The sequence below is a fragment of the Mus caroli genome, unplaced genomic scaffold (assembly GCF_978045245.1).
Source record: "Mus caroli unplaced genomic scaffold, Mus_caroli_1 scaffold_18, whole genome shotgun sequence".
Taxonomy (NCBI): domain Eukaryota; kingdom Metazoa; phylum Chordata; class Mammalia; order Rodentia; family Muridae; genus Mus; species Mus caroli.
Window position 1 is genome coordinate 49,053,847 of NW_028227273.1, and position 13,947 is coordinate 49,067,793.

General features: G+C 53.0%; 2 long non-coding RNA genes across 2 annotated transcripts; both read left to right on the forward strand.

Annotated features, from left to right (window-relative positions):
- The first annotated feature begins 220 nt into the window (after nucleotides 1-220).
- LOC147000408 (uncharacterized) lies at nucleotides 221-2,962 on the forward strand. The gene is made up of 2 exons (XR_015045929.1): nucleotides 221-1,630; nucleotides 2,094-2,962. It is a non-coding gene; the product is annotated as an uncharacterized LOC147000408 (long non-coding RNA).
- Nucleotides 2,963-8,591: 5,629 nt separating this feature from the next.
- LOC147000409 (uncharacterized) lies at nucleotides 8,592-11,196 on the forward strand. The gene is made up of 3 exons (XR_015045903.1): nucleotides 8,592-8,733; nucleotides 9,622-9,764; nucleotides 10,172-11,196. It is a non-coding gene; the product is annotated as an uncharacterized LOC147000409 (long non-coding RNA).
- Nucleotides 11,197-13,947: the final 2,751 nt, after the last annotated feature.

Below are 13,947 nucleotides of genomic sequence, written 5' to 3' on the forward strand. Positions count from 1 at the left end.
TAGGCCCTGGCCCTGAGTCACAGCTTGGCATGAGCTTGCCTGACCAAGACAGGCCAGCTTGTCCAGAGGTGAGACTTAGGTCACAACCCATCACCTTACCTCTGATGCCAGGTATCCCTCCCCTCACGTCCCACACGTGGGGTCAGGGTGGGGCCTGGGATAGACTGGGCTGGGCTAGCGCTGAGACCAGTGAGGGGTGGAGCACTTGGAAGGCGGAGGAAGGAGCAAGATTAGACAGAGGAGGGACATCCTGGGTGAGGGAGGCTACAAGTGTCCCCAAGGACTGGTGGCTTCTGGGTTATCCTCTGGTGGTTGCTTCTCTAGACCTGGGCATCTGCACAGGACCTTCACCGGGCTGACTTACCTCCAAAGACGGCAGCTCCTGACCTTCCCGGGCCCATTAGGGCCTGAAGCAGGGCCACACTTCCATGCTGCAGCCAGAGGGCCAGGCTTGTCTGCACCCCTCCCTGTCAAGCACATGACCCAGTGGGCTTCCTTTGTGGCCCCCTGCATTACTTAACTGATTCACTGATCCCCCTAAGTGGCCAGGTCCCTTTCAGACCCAGGCAGCCTAGGGAGACTCCTAGGGGCAGTGTTGAAGCCCAGGAGGTACAGAGATCTAGACACTTTAATTGGAAGTAATTAGTTAATCTACTCTGAAAGCAGTGGGGGAGGGGAGGAAGCTTTGAGGAAAGAAGACTCTACACTGGCAATCTGGTGAGTCTTGGGGGACCGTAACTCTCCCCTGCACATGCACCCACCTAGAAGGCCGTTCCTTTCAACCCCAAGGCAAACCCGGGCCCGGAACAGACAGGGAGCAGGCAGCTTTGTATACAACAAAGCAGGTGCCCTCGGTTTGGTGGAAATCACCTTTGAGAGCAAGCCAGGAGAAAACCAAAGAAGGAAGCTAGGGAGATGCAGGAACTCTGGGGTGAGAACTGGTCCCTCTCTGTCACCTCTGTTTGCACCCTGCCCAAGGTCACGCGCATACAGCCCTACAAGTTAGGAACCAGTGCGCTCCCAGCCCAAAGGCTAGCTTCGCTATTTCGGCAGCAAGAAGCCATTCCCATAACGGGGAAAGGGGCGCCGGAGGACAGAGCCCTAACCAGGCCCCAGGGGGTGTGTCCTCGGCCCCAACGCGACGCCGGCAGGCAGCGTGGCGGGGACTCTGGCCGACAGCCTCCCGCGCGGTCCGGAGCAGCTGACCCGCTGGCGATCGGCCAAGTTGCGGCGGGCCGGGAGGCAGCAACGTGCGGCGCGGCATGTCGCGGGCGCGGAGACAGGGAGCTGTGGGGGCGGACCGGCGCGCCGCCTACCCCCTCCCGGCCCCGGCCCATTCATAAAACCCAAAGGCATTGCCCAGGCCTGGCAGGCTTGGACTCCTAATTGCAAACTCATTAAGGAGTTTGCATCTCATTTACATGGAAATCATTTCCTGGGCCCTCAACAGAGAACTGTCCTCTCTATCCATCAAGCATACTGTGCCCAGTTCGACCCATCTACAGAGTGGGACAGAAGGGGGCCTGTCTTTCGGCCAGTGCCCCCCCTCCCCAGTCTACCCATTGGGAGTCCCGGAAAAGGGGGCGGTTGGCAGAGCACCCACCAGCAAGGAACCCTGCCTGCGCCCCAGGTGAGCTGGCTCTAACCCCAGTGGGTCCAAGTGAGGGAGGTGCCGGCCAAGTCATTTGCCCCCCGGCCTGGCCGTGCCCAGGGAAGGGAGGAGGCGGTAGGCATTGGTCCGAAGCAGCTGGTTGTACCTGGCAAGAGAAGGGCTGGTGGGTGAGGCTGTTCGTGCCCAGCCTCACGTACCTCCCTGCTACAGGCCATGCCCCCACCCCCACACCCCTTACCCCACAGAACAAGCGCTCAGTGACTCCAGACACAGACACCCAGTCACAGCGCACAAAGGCACCCACAACTGGGCCAGCCGTCATAGCCACCATCCTGGCAGCCACTCTCGATGGCACACAGATCCTTCACAAGCCATTTGTCCAGGGTTGGGGGAGAGAGTCCTGTCCTGCGGAAGTGAGCCCAAAGAGGGTATGGTCCCTTATGAGCAGCACATGTGACCTCCCACCCCCTCTTTCCTACAGGTCCTTTTGGAAGTCCTCAAGTGCTGGCTCTGCAGAAGGACTTGCCCTGCCCAGACAGTGGGAATTCAGTGATCTGGTCATACTCAGGGGGAAATTGAACCCTGTGAGGATAGCTTGCTCTCCCAGACTGTATTAGAGCTGGTCTCTGTCCTGGTCCTTCATGTATGTAGTTAAGAGAGAGCTTCCAGAGTGTTCCATGTGAGAAGCTGGGGTATCTAACTGTTTAATGTTTAAAATGGAATAGAACCGTCTAAAGCCCATGAAATGTGATTTCATCTAGGACATAGCGTCCCTGTTCTGTGTCACCTGAAGTAGCAGAGATGAGCTCACCTGTCCAGCATTTAGAATGTAGGATAAGAACCAGCTTTGCCCAGGTCATGCCGGTTCCACCCCAACCCCCAGCCCCCACTCCCTATCCCAAGACGCAGCCCGGCTCCCCCTTCCCACCTGTGGCTGAGGTTTCTCCCTCCCTCGGCTTGGTACAGAAAAGGTGGGCCATCCTGAGTGGTGGCCATCCTGAGAGGGGCTTAGCTGCCCCTCCCCCCACGCCTGCAGCAATCAGGTTGTCACATACATGTACAGGCATGCTGGGAGGGAGCACCAGAACACCTATGCATGTTCTCATTTTGTGTCTCATCCCTTTGTTCAATTAGCATGAGTATATGTCACCAAAGGGGGGCAATACAAAAATATATAAAAATGCTTATTTACATTTTGGGGCATGGTTATGCACATCTTTGATCCCAACACTTGTAAGGCAGAGGCAGTCAGATCTCTGAGTTCGAGGCCAGCCTGGTCTACAGAGTGAGTTCCAGGACAGCCAGGGCTACACAGAGAAACCCTGTCTCAAACAACAAACGAACAAAATCTTAAGTCACAAGTATGTATCTACGCAGCTTTGGGGTTTTTTGTTTTTTAATTGCTAGAACACAAAATCAAAAACACCTTGAGAAGTTGCTGGTCTAAACGTGAAGTGGTGTTGTATGGGGGTGGCTTGTCCAGTCCATCTTAGTATCTGTCCTGGAAAGGAGCAGGTGTCAGGGACAGAATGGAGAGGAAAAAAGTCTACCTGTAGACACTTCACAGATGAAGGGAACAGAAGCATGGGATGGGAGCTACTCAGAGGAAGACATGGGCAGAGAATGGCTCCCACTCACCCTGTGTCTACAACCTGCCTGTGTATGACACCAGGCACCCCCAAGACCCCTCTTCCATCTGCTGGACTCATTTTGGATATCATCAACCATACTACTCCTAACCTTACAGAAGCCTGCCTAAGTGTGACATCCTAGAATGTTCCAGAAATCCATCTGTTGTGAGGAAAAGAATCTGCCTTCGGGGGACCCTGTCTTCCTCTAAGTGGGTAACAGGTGCGAGCACCGGTTTTCTCATTGTAGTGTGGGACTTGCTAGTCATACCTATTGCACAGGGCTGCTGTGGATACTGGCTGGTCTGCTGTCTTTACAGGATCTGGCTTGCAGGGATTGGGGCAGGGGTGGGTCCTCTTGCCTCTGTGTGCAGCAGAATCTGTATACATCCCGAGACAAAGGAGAATGCAAACTGTTGAACATAAAATCTGAAGCGAGCCTCTTACCCAGGTCATCCGGGTCCTGGGAAGGTGTGTCACGCAGACCCCCTTCCCGCAACAACTACCTGCCCCACCTAAGCAACTGTGCCACTCCTCTAAGGCAACCAACTCTCCAGAGGGGAGTTTGCAACCGGGAGGCCTAGCCTCACTTCAAGTATGAGCTGAGGCTGACACCTAGTGGTCATTTCTGTAACTGCGGGGCTCTTAGGCAAATCAGGTCCCCTTCTGCAGAGCCGCTCTACCTGGCTCCAAACACATGATCTAGAAGTTTCTGCACTCCTGTTCCTGCTGTTATAGCCCCCCACCCCAGACAGAAGCAGAAATAGTTATCCCTCCCCCATGATTACCTCTCCCTCTCGTCGGTATCACAAAGGGGAATGCAAGGCACAAAGAGGTGACCCTCTCCTCTCTGCCACATAGCTCCACACACAGATGAGATGAGAAGAGATGATACTCAACAAACAGGACAGCAGACAAGAAGTCTCCAGGGAACAGAGGAGAGCAAGAGGAAATGACCTGGCCTGGGCTTAGAAACTTCAAGTCCCAGCTTGTTGGGTGAGCTGTGTCCAGAGCCTGCCATTCACTGAGCCTCAGACTCTTTAACTGTGCCACAGGCCGATTCTCAAGTCGGCTGACTGTGGCCATCCCCTGGGCAGGGTTTCTGGCCAGCCATACTTGCCCAGTCCTGAGCAATAGGGAAATGAAAACCAGCCAGGGTAGGGCTAAGGCAGGCTTACCTTTCGAACTCTTTCTCAATGGTTCTTGGTAGAACTATCCTCAGAGCTCTGGACTTCAGATTCCAGTGCCCTCAGAATAACTCCCTGTCCCGAGGCTTCTCCAGAGAAACCATTTAACCTTTTGGCCTGGACCCGTAGTGGTCTCCTCTCCTCCAGCCCCACCCCCCAGGAGGACACCAGACAGCTCTTTCTGAGGTGCCATAGCAGGCTTGGGCCTCCTTAGTCTCTGACCCCAGACCTGGCCCCTGGGGTAGGGGAGGGAAGGCCACCAGGAGCTTAACCCCAACAGGATGAAGGCGCCATAATTAGGGTCAGGCGGTTGGCTCAGCCTGCGGAAATCTCCAGCTTAGTATGGATGGGGGCTCAACCTGAGGGGGGGGGTAAGAACAGAAGTAAAGGGGCAGAAGAGGCCAGGCATGCAGAGATCCAAGGGCTTAGGCCCCAGCCATCCCCTGAACGAACCCACTAGGGACAACTATACACAGACCCCCCTCACTCTCCAAAGTGTCAACCCCCATGGAAGAAGGATGCCTCAGACGATCCCGTCCCCAGAGGTCCTGATTCTCCCTCAGGCTGGGATGTACCAGTATCAGCCCCTACCAGTGCCTTTGGCAGGGGGAGAGCCATGTGGGAAAGGCTGGCCCCTGCAATCCCAGGGCAGCCCAGGCCAGCCCTGTTTGTAATCTTAGCAAGGCATCACTTTCCACTGTGGAATGTAACACCCAGGAGATGAAGCAGGGCAGAGGAGGGCAAGCACATTCAAGGGGTTGCTTCTTAGCTCTGCAACTGAAGGAAAAAAGAGCCCTTTCTTCCCCATTCATTTCTGAGTCTGTGATGGGGGGTTACAACCCAGGCTAAAGTCTCAGGCTGGCTTGGTCAGGTGTCCCCAGGACATCCCCATCTGGAACTGTCCACACAGAGAGCCAGGCTGTATCATCACCCACTAGAGGAGACAGGTCTAACGTGGAAGTGTCTCAGGTCGTGTGCAGGAGAACCCCCACACGAGGCTAGAACGAGAGGCTGAGGGGAGCCGAGAATGCAGACCTCCCACCCTTCCTCTGGCCTGAAATCCACACAGCTGCACGTGCAGACAGACACACACACAGAGACACGTGCACACACTCCAGCGCATGAGTCCCTGCACGTCCCAAGAGCTACAAGTCCCAGCCCCTTCACTCCCCTCTGATAACTTTGAAGTTTCCGGCAGGGCAAACACGTTGCCTGCAGGCTGGCCATGCCAGGCATGTGCCAGGCCAGCTGCCAGGGCCCAGTGCTCTGGACTTTCTGGGCCATTAGAGGATATCTTGCCCCACGAGTTCTACCCTGCTCAGTCTCAGAAATGGGTGTCTCAGAGATCTCCACTGCAGGGACACTGGGAACACAGAAAGATAGAGGGAAACAGAAGCTTTGGAAGGCCAGCACAGCTGGGACAGAGGTTGTGGGGAGCCAGGAGAAATGGAGGTCTGCGTCAGCTTGTGCTTTGGGCTAGGAAAGTGTGCAGAAGACCTAGCCAAAAGATATCGGGGCTCCCCAAAGGGGCAGAGGGCATGAGGACTCAAGTAAGCGAGGCTGTGTGAGTTCAAATCTCTGCACTGCTACTTCAGGGCTGGGTGCCTTGAGATGAGTTGGGTTGTAGGGGGGGTGCTCAGTGAGCCAACACACACACACACATGCACACATGCATGCACACATACACACACATACTCAGTGCCATTTGCAAGCGATGGGGGGCAGGGGGAGAGAGCAGGGAAATAGGAATGTCCTGGTGGTTGCTAGCAAGCCAAAGCTAACCACTAGGGGATTCAAGGAAGCGCTGCACTTCTGAAAAGCCACAGAGGACCACAGAGCCAGGGGACCTCAGAGCCCTGTCCTATTCGTTCTCCTTGCATGGTGTGACAAGGTGAAGACCATCTACCACCATGCTGGTATCTTCCCAAAGACTTCCAGAGGGCCTTGCAGATCTCTCCAGGCCAAGCCCATAGTGTTCAGAAGAGGGAGTGGGGGCAAGGAGAGACTTTCTCCAGCTCACTCGGAGCGAAGGCAGAGGTGGGTCTCCTGGCCCTGGCCTCTGTGAAGCTATCTGCCCTGTTTTGAAAAGCAAAGCAGGGACAAAGCTCCCTTAAGCCCAAGAGGACAAAGGCCTTGAAGCCACAGCTTCAGACATGACAGGGGAGAGCTCGGGCCCCACTGCCACCCAGGGCTCCCACTAAGTCCTTGCCAAGGCCCATTCTGCTTAGCGCAGAAGTCTCCTCCCTGGGACGCCAACTCTGGCCAGCACTGCAGTCCTGCTATGTGGTCCAGCTGAGCCCTGGCCTAAGGACACATGCTCTTCCCTCTTGAAACTTATGCTGCTAGATACAGGGTCTTCATCGAGTTGGAGACCCTAGTTCTGACATCATAATCCAACCTACCATGAGCATGTATGGACCAGCTCTGACCGTGCCAGCAAGGGACCCCTAGGCAGAGATCCAGAGCACTGAGCACTGTCATGTCATCCCGGCCTGTCCCTCCCCTGGGCCTGGGTCCATGTCAAGAGCAAGTTCCTGGTGCAGCCTGTACCTTGTCTCTGACACCTGGCATTTAGCAAAAGGGCAGAGACAGTGAGAAGAGCCTGTCTGCGCCATTCACTCCTGAGGAGCCTGCAGGAGGGAGCCGAGTCAGATTTCAAAGTGCCCCAAGGACAGAATGACAGCAGATGTTCCCAGGGTCCAAAGGATCTCAGGTAATGTCTGGACTAGACCGCTAAGGAGGCTCTGCAAAGTAGCAAGAGGACAGAGATCCTATCCCAGAGAGAAGAGGGACAGACAGGAGAAGGATGGAAATAAAACTCCAAAGCTAATAAACACTTAACTAAGGCAGGAGAATTGTCTGTCAAGTGCCTGAGGCCAGCCTGGGCTACATAGCAAATTCTGGCCCAGCCTGGACTACACAGTGTATTCATCTGGGGTAGAGGCTAGTCTAGCAAGTTCCAGGTTTAGTAAGAGACTCTGTGTCAAAAAAGGAAAACAAAACAAAAAGATAAGGGGTGGGAGGGGCTGGAGAGATGGCTCAGTGGTTGAGAGCACCAGCTGCTCTTGGAGAGGTCCTGAGTTCAAATCCCAGCACCCACAAGACAGCTCATGGCTATCTGTAACTGCAGCCCCAGAGGATCTGACACCCTCCTCTGGCATCTACAGGCACTACACAAACACAGTGCACAGATATACAAAAAAGGCAAAACACCCATACACAGAAAATAAAGATAAATAAATATTTATTTTTAAAATAAGGTGGAGAGTTCTTGAGAAAAGACGTGTGTGTGTGTCTGTGTGTGTGTTTGTGAGTCTGAGTGTATGTGTGTGTGTGCTTGAGTCTAAATGTATGTGAAAGTGTATTGTGAATATGTGTGTGAGTATGTTTGTGAGTCTGAGTGTATGTTAGTGTGTATATGAGTATGTGTGTATGTTTGTGTGTCTGTGTGTGTATTTGTGAGTCTGAGTGTATGTGTGAGTGTGTGTGTGTGTGTGTGTGTGTGTGTGTGTACAGAATAAACAAAACCAGGAAGGTAGCAGGCGCCACCACCTGAGTCAACTTAACCCTGCATCTCAGACCCACAAGGAGTAACAGCCCCCCTGGCCCTCAGCACAGGTTCAGGCAGAACCAAGATCTACAGTCACAAGGGGCATGACATAAGCTGCCCACAGAGGTCACATCTCCCTCTGCCCCTCCAGAGCTCAGGGAAGAAGGGACTATCTTGGGCAGAGTGGAGCTATTCAGTTCAGAGACCCATTTCTGACTGGAAATGCAAAAGGAAAGAACCTCTAACCACGAGCAAACGCTGGGACAAAAGAAAGCAAGGCCATCCCTCGTCACAAGCTCCTGGAGTTAGCAGCTGATCAGTTTTTCCCTTTCAGAGGGGTCCTCACTGCAGATAAAACTCTGAAATAGCTGTGGAGTAGTAAGCTGTCTCAGGTACATTTCCCAATACTCTAGGGCTGGGGGCTAGGGAAGGAGAGACCAGGTCAACCTCAGAACTGCTATGGCGAAAACGCCTGCTGCTTTTCAAAAGGGCCCTTGAAGCCAGGAACAGAAGTGCCCTGTCACTGCAGCGTGAGGCTCTGGGCTGGAACAGGCCTCCAGTAGGTGTGGCCCTTGTTCTGGGCCTCACCCTGCACGTGGCCCTGGCTTCTCAAACACCAGCACCTGCCTGAAACAGGAAATGCCTCCAGCCACGATCCTTCAGAGAAGGCCACTGCCCCAGCCTCCCCCACCAGCTCCGGGCTCCTCACAGTTGTGGCCTCTGCCTCCACAGGCTAACCGGGACTCCATGCACCAGGTGAGCTGAGAAACAAATAAAGCACCATTTGTTTACTAAGAGCCCATAAAAGTCCCCGGGACCAGACGTGAGGCCTGCCAGGGCGGGTGAGCAGGCACAAGACACAGGAGCTGGGTTCTGCACAGGTGCAGGGCACCAAATCAACAGCTAGCACCCCCCACCCCCCACCACAAAGCCCAAGGCTGGGGACCAGAGTCCTCCTTTACTGTCCAGGGTGGTATCCCTGAGACACCCCTTCCCCCTCAGCTCTTCTAGGTCCTGCTGCTACCCAGGGCTGGAGTCGGGAGACACAAGAGGCCCTGTGTGGGACAGATGTGGCCAGAAGGGGAGGGCAGGGACACAGGGTGGCAGGAACCTTTATCTTTTTTTCTCCTTTTAACTTGATTACATTTGTATTTATTTTGTCTGTATATGGGAATGGGGGTGTTTATAGAAGGCAGTTGGGAGGGGTCCTGGGGCTTGAACTCAAGTCTAAACTGACCGGGACTTTAACCATTGAGTGGCCTGTTGCTCAACCCCCACTAATCTTGATCCCAGGAACACAGAGGGGGTCAGGAAACATCAGAAAGAGATCAATGCCCCTGAGTAAGTTGGGAGTCTTAGACGTGCCTGGCCTGGCCTTCTGTAATAACAATAAAAATAATGGTGTTGGCGTCTGTGACACACAAGGCTGTGTTCTACCTGCTCTGAAAGAATCTCACTTCGCTCTCAAGTCCAGAGGCCGGTGACAGCCATGCTCCGAATTCAGCAGATGATCTCCTCAAAGCAGAGAAGATACACAACTTCCACAGAGTCACTCTGCTTGGGAAGAGCAGAGATGCCTAGAAGTTTCAGCACTCAGTGCTCTAATCCTGTTCAACAGCCTGACTTGATCGTTTTGATGCCTAGAGTCTGACTGATGATGTCATGGAAGGGCTCTGCCGCAAGGGTCCAGCTAATGGTGGTACCTCAGCTGTGGCAGCTCCCTGAGGCTGGCTTACTGGGACAACTTCGAGACAGTCTTCAAAGGGGCCTGCCCTACTGACACCCAGGTAATCGGTCCTCCCCTCTCTCTGGGGGACAGGGGGACAGGAGACCAGAGATGGTTGTTAGGTCCCCTACCGCTGAAGTTACCAGCAGTCGTGAGCAGTTTACCACGGAATGCTGGGAAGCAAACTCAGGTCCTTTGGAAGAGAGAGCATCTAGTGTTCTTAACTACTGAGCCATCTCTCTAGCCCCGTGGAAGTTTGCCAAGACCAGTTGCAAAAGTCCCTTCTACTAGTCCGTAGCGGCCTGGAGCGACCCTCTCTCTGCATGCATCAGTTGGTGGGTCTGCGCGTGGTTCCCTACTAAGAGGAGGCACTATAAAGAAGCACTGCTCACAGTGGGTGCCTCCACTTCCAGGCCGTGCGACCTCACCAAAATATTGACCTCGCCGGGCCTTTGTTTTCTGTTACAGAGTTCAAAGAAAGTCTCGTATCGCAAGTGTTGAACCTTGCGCTTGCGCACAGTGACAGCAACGCAGCCGACTGGTATTTCTGCTACTTTGGATTAGCCCAAGCCAGCACTGAGCGCGGATGCAGGAGGAATCGCAGCTGGTTTTCTTCTGTCTGTTTCAGCATTTTGCACAAGGTGTTACACACAGTGGGTGCTCTACGTCTTATGCCAGAGCCCCTGTAGCAGATCCTGAACTGAGCAAGCTTGGCTTTGTGATTTTTCGGGGGTGCTCTTGGGAAAACTGGAGGGGCTGTGGGGCAGCAGAGCAGGAAGAAAGGGAGTTGTAGAGGATGGTTCTGACTGGTTCCGTGGCGACGTTGGGATGGAAATTGTGTCTCATGGTTGTCCCCACTCCAAGCAAGGGAGAAGAAACCTAAGGAGACCTCCTGCAGCCCAGCCTGGAAGAGATGCACTTCCAAGACTGTCCACTATGCGGCAGTAGCTGAGTAGTCTGAAGGGCATTCCGCTGAGAAGGCAAAGGACTACCAAGAATGGCTAGAAACACAAAGGGGGGGCGGAGACCGCTGCCCTCCAGAGTGTTATGTTAGCTCTACCTCTGAATGCAGAAGCTCAGTGTGACTTCCCGTGTGCTCAGGAAAGAGGATGGGGACGCTAAGTAAGGGGGAGCTCCTGTAACTTACACTGCCGATCAGAGCCAGGAGACCCACGAAGCAGCCAGTCTCCGCCAGGATTTCACAAGCGCTAGAGCGACTGAGTTTGTCTTAGGAGCCCTGCTGTGTGTCTACCGTGAAGCTAAATCTTCCCAAAATCCACTCATCTAACTCTCCCACGGCTCGGTGTAGAGGAGGAGACTGGGGCGTGAGTGGGGGACCTGCTTTGCTTAAGGGCAAAGAGGATTAGTCCTCCGAAGATGTAAATTAAAACGGCGGTGAGTGGGCTGGGTATGAACATGCTTTTATCCCAGTCCTTGAGAGACAAAGCCTGGTGGATCTTTGAGTGCAAAGCCTGCCTGGTCTGAATAGCCAGTTTCAGGCCAGCCAGGGGTACATGGTTAAACCCTGTCTCAAAAATAAAATAAACAAACATAAAATAAAATAAAGCCTCCGTAAGGGGCAATAAAAATGGCTCAGTGGTTAAAAGCATGCCCTGCCTCTTGCAAAGGACCCAAGTTTGATTCCCGTGCCCATATCAGGTGGTTCACAACTCCCAGAGGTTCTGGTACCCTCTTCTGGCCTCCCAGGGCACCTGCACGTATGTGCATTTATCCATACACAGATATAGAACTAAAAATAAAACAGCTCTAAATGCACATGCATAGAGTGAGATGCCATTCACAAGGGCTAGGATGGCTGTATTAAAAACCGAATTTAAGGGAGTGGAGCCAGGTGTGGTGGCGCACACGTTTAATCCCAGCACTTGGGAGGCAAAGGCAGGGAGATCTCTATGAGTTTAGAAGAAAAAGAAGAAAAGGGGGAAGGGGGGAAAGGGAGGAGAAGGAGAAACAAACAAGCAAAAAAGCACAGAACGCATCTTCCTTCTGGTTCCCTGGTACATGAAATGGCCATTAGAGGAAATCCCCAGAGACAGTGGAGCACTGGGGAGAGGTAGAAGCTGACTTAGATAGAAGTGAGGCTTGGAGTGGTGTGGCAGCGACTCCACACACCAGCACACATGTGTGAAGTGCCGCTCAACTCTACGTTTTGAAAATAGTTAAACAGCATGTTTTGTGTAGATTTTTACAAGGTTTTGGTTTTGTTTTGTTTTGTTTTTTGTAATATATTTGTGAGCTGGGAGGTGGTGGTGCATGCTTTTAATCCCAGCATTAGGCAGGCAGATCTCTGAGTTAGAGGCCAGTCTGGTCTACAAAGTAAGTTCCAGGACAGCCAGGGCTACACAGAGAAACCCTGTCTCAGAGGGAAAAAATGTATTTGTGTGTATGTGTGAGTGCTTTGCCTACATGTATGTATGTACACCTCAGGTATGCCTAGAGACAGTGGAGGCTGGAAGACAATACTGTAAACTGCCACTTTGGGTCCTCTACGAAAGCAACCAGTACTTTTTTTTTTTTTAATTCAATTTACATCCCTATCACTGTCCCTCCTCCCAGTCACTCCCTCCCCCAATCCTTTTCCCATCCCCTCCTCATTCCCCTCTGAGAGGATGGATGCCCCTCTGCCCCCCGTATGCCCCCCCCCAGGGTTCATCCTCTCCCACTGATGCCAGACAAGGCAGCCCAGCTAGAACATATTCCACAGTACAGGCAACAGCTTTAGGGATGTTTAGGGAATCCAGTTGTTCAGGACCCACATGAAGACCAAGCTGCACATCTGCTACATATGTATGGGGAGGCCTAGCTTCAGCCTGTGGATGGTCTTTGGTTCAGATTCTGGGAGCTCCCAAGGGTCCAGGTTAGTTGGCTCTGTTGGTCTTCTTGTGGAGTTCCTATCCCTTTCCGGGCTCTCAATCCCTCCTATTCTTTCATAAGAGTTCCCAAGCTCCATCCATTGTTAGGCTGTGAACATCTGCATCTGAGTCAGCTTCTAGGGGCAGCCTCTCAGAGGACAGCCATGCTAGACTCCTGTCTGCAAAGCAGCCAGCATTCTTAACCATTTGAGGGAAGCAGAATTGAGCAAAAAGTCTGCCAATGCCACGCTCGCTGCCAAGGAGACGGAGCTCAGGCTGTTTTTACACATTCTTATTTTTATGCCCTGGCCTTCTGGAGAAACAAAAGCGCTGGCCTTGGGCCGCCAGACATTTCCACCATTGCTGTGTGGCCTCCAGCAAATCACTGTGCATTTCTGAGTCTCAGTTTTCTTCCCAGTTGGCTGAAGTTGCTAAGAGACACCTTACTGTGTCTGAGAAGTGAAGAAATTAACTGGCGAGAAAGTCACGGGATAAATCCCTGACCCCAATTAAATGTTGTTTTCCTAAGAGTTGCCTTGGTCATGGTGTCTGTTCACAGCAGTAAAACCCAAACTAAGACAGAGCTCTTATGAGAGACTATGGAGCCGGGCGGTGGTGACGCATGCCTTTAATCCCCGCACTCGGGAGGCAGAGGCAGGCAGATTTCTGAGTTCGAGGCCAGCCTGGTCTACAGAGTGAGTTCCAGGACAGCCAGGGCTATACAGAGAAACTCTGTCTTGAAAAAAAAAAAAAAAAATGAGGACCAGAGTTCGAATCTCCTGAAAACTCACGTAAAGGACAGATGAGCTTGGCAGCCTGTGTTTAATTCCAATCCTGGGAGACAGAAGAAGGGACTTGATCCCCAGAGCTGTCTAGCAAGGCCAGCCATATCAGAGAGCTCTGGGTTTGATTAAGAAAGCCTGCCTCAGAGAGCTCTGGGTTTGATTGAGAAAGCCTGCCTCAGAGAATAAAGATGACCGAGGCTGATTCTCAACATCAACCTTGGGCTTCCACACGCGTGTGGGTTCACATACGTACACATGGGACAGAAGCTTCAGAGCCTCCGTGGGCCACGCCCAGGGCCTAATGCCAGGAAGATAAACAGGAATGAGGGGATAAGCAGCCCCTGTGTGATGGAGCTTATAGAAACAGGCCAACCCAGGGGAGAGAGAAAGATCAGCCCTGACACGGGGTCCATTCACTTCTCAAGAGCCCCTCCCTGCTTTGTGAGCAGCAACTGAGCTAAGAGGTAGACCAGTTACCATGAGGATATTAAACAGAACAAGGGAGCAAGCAGAGCCAGTCAGATTTAGAGTGGGCAAGAGGACCTCTCAGAAGTGACCCTGAAAAAAGAGCTGGAGGACCTCAGAAAGG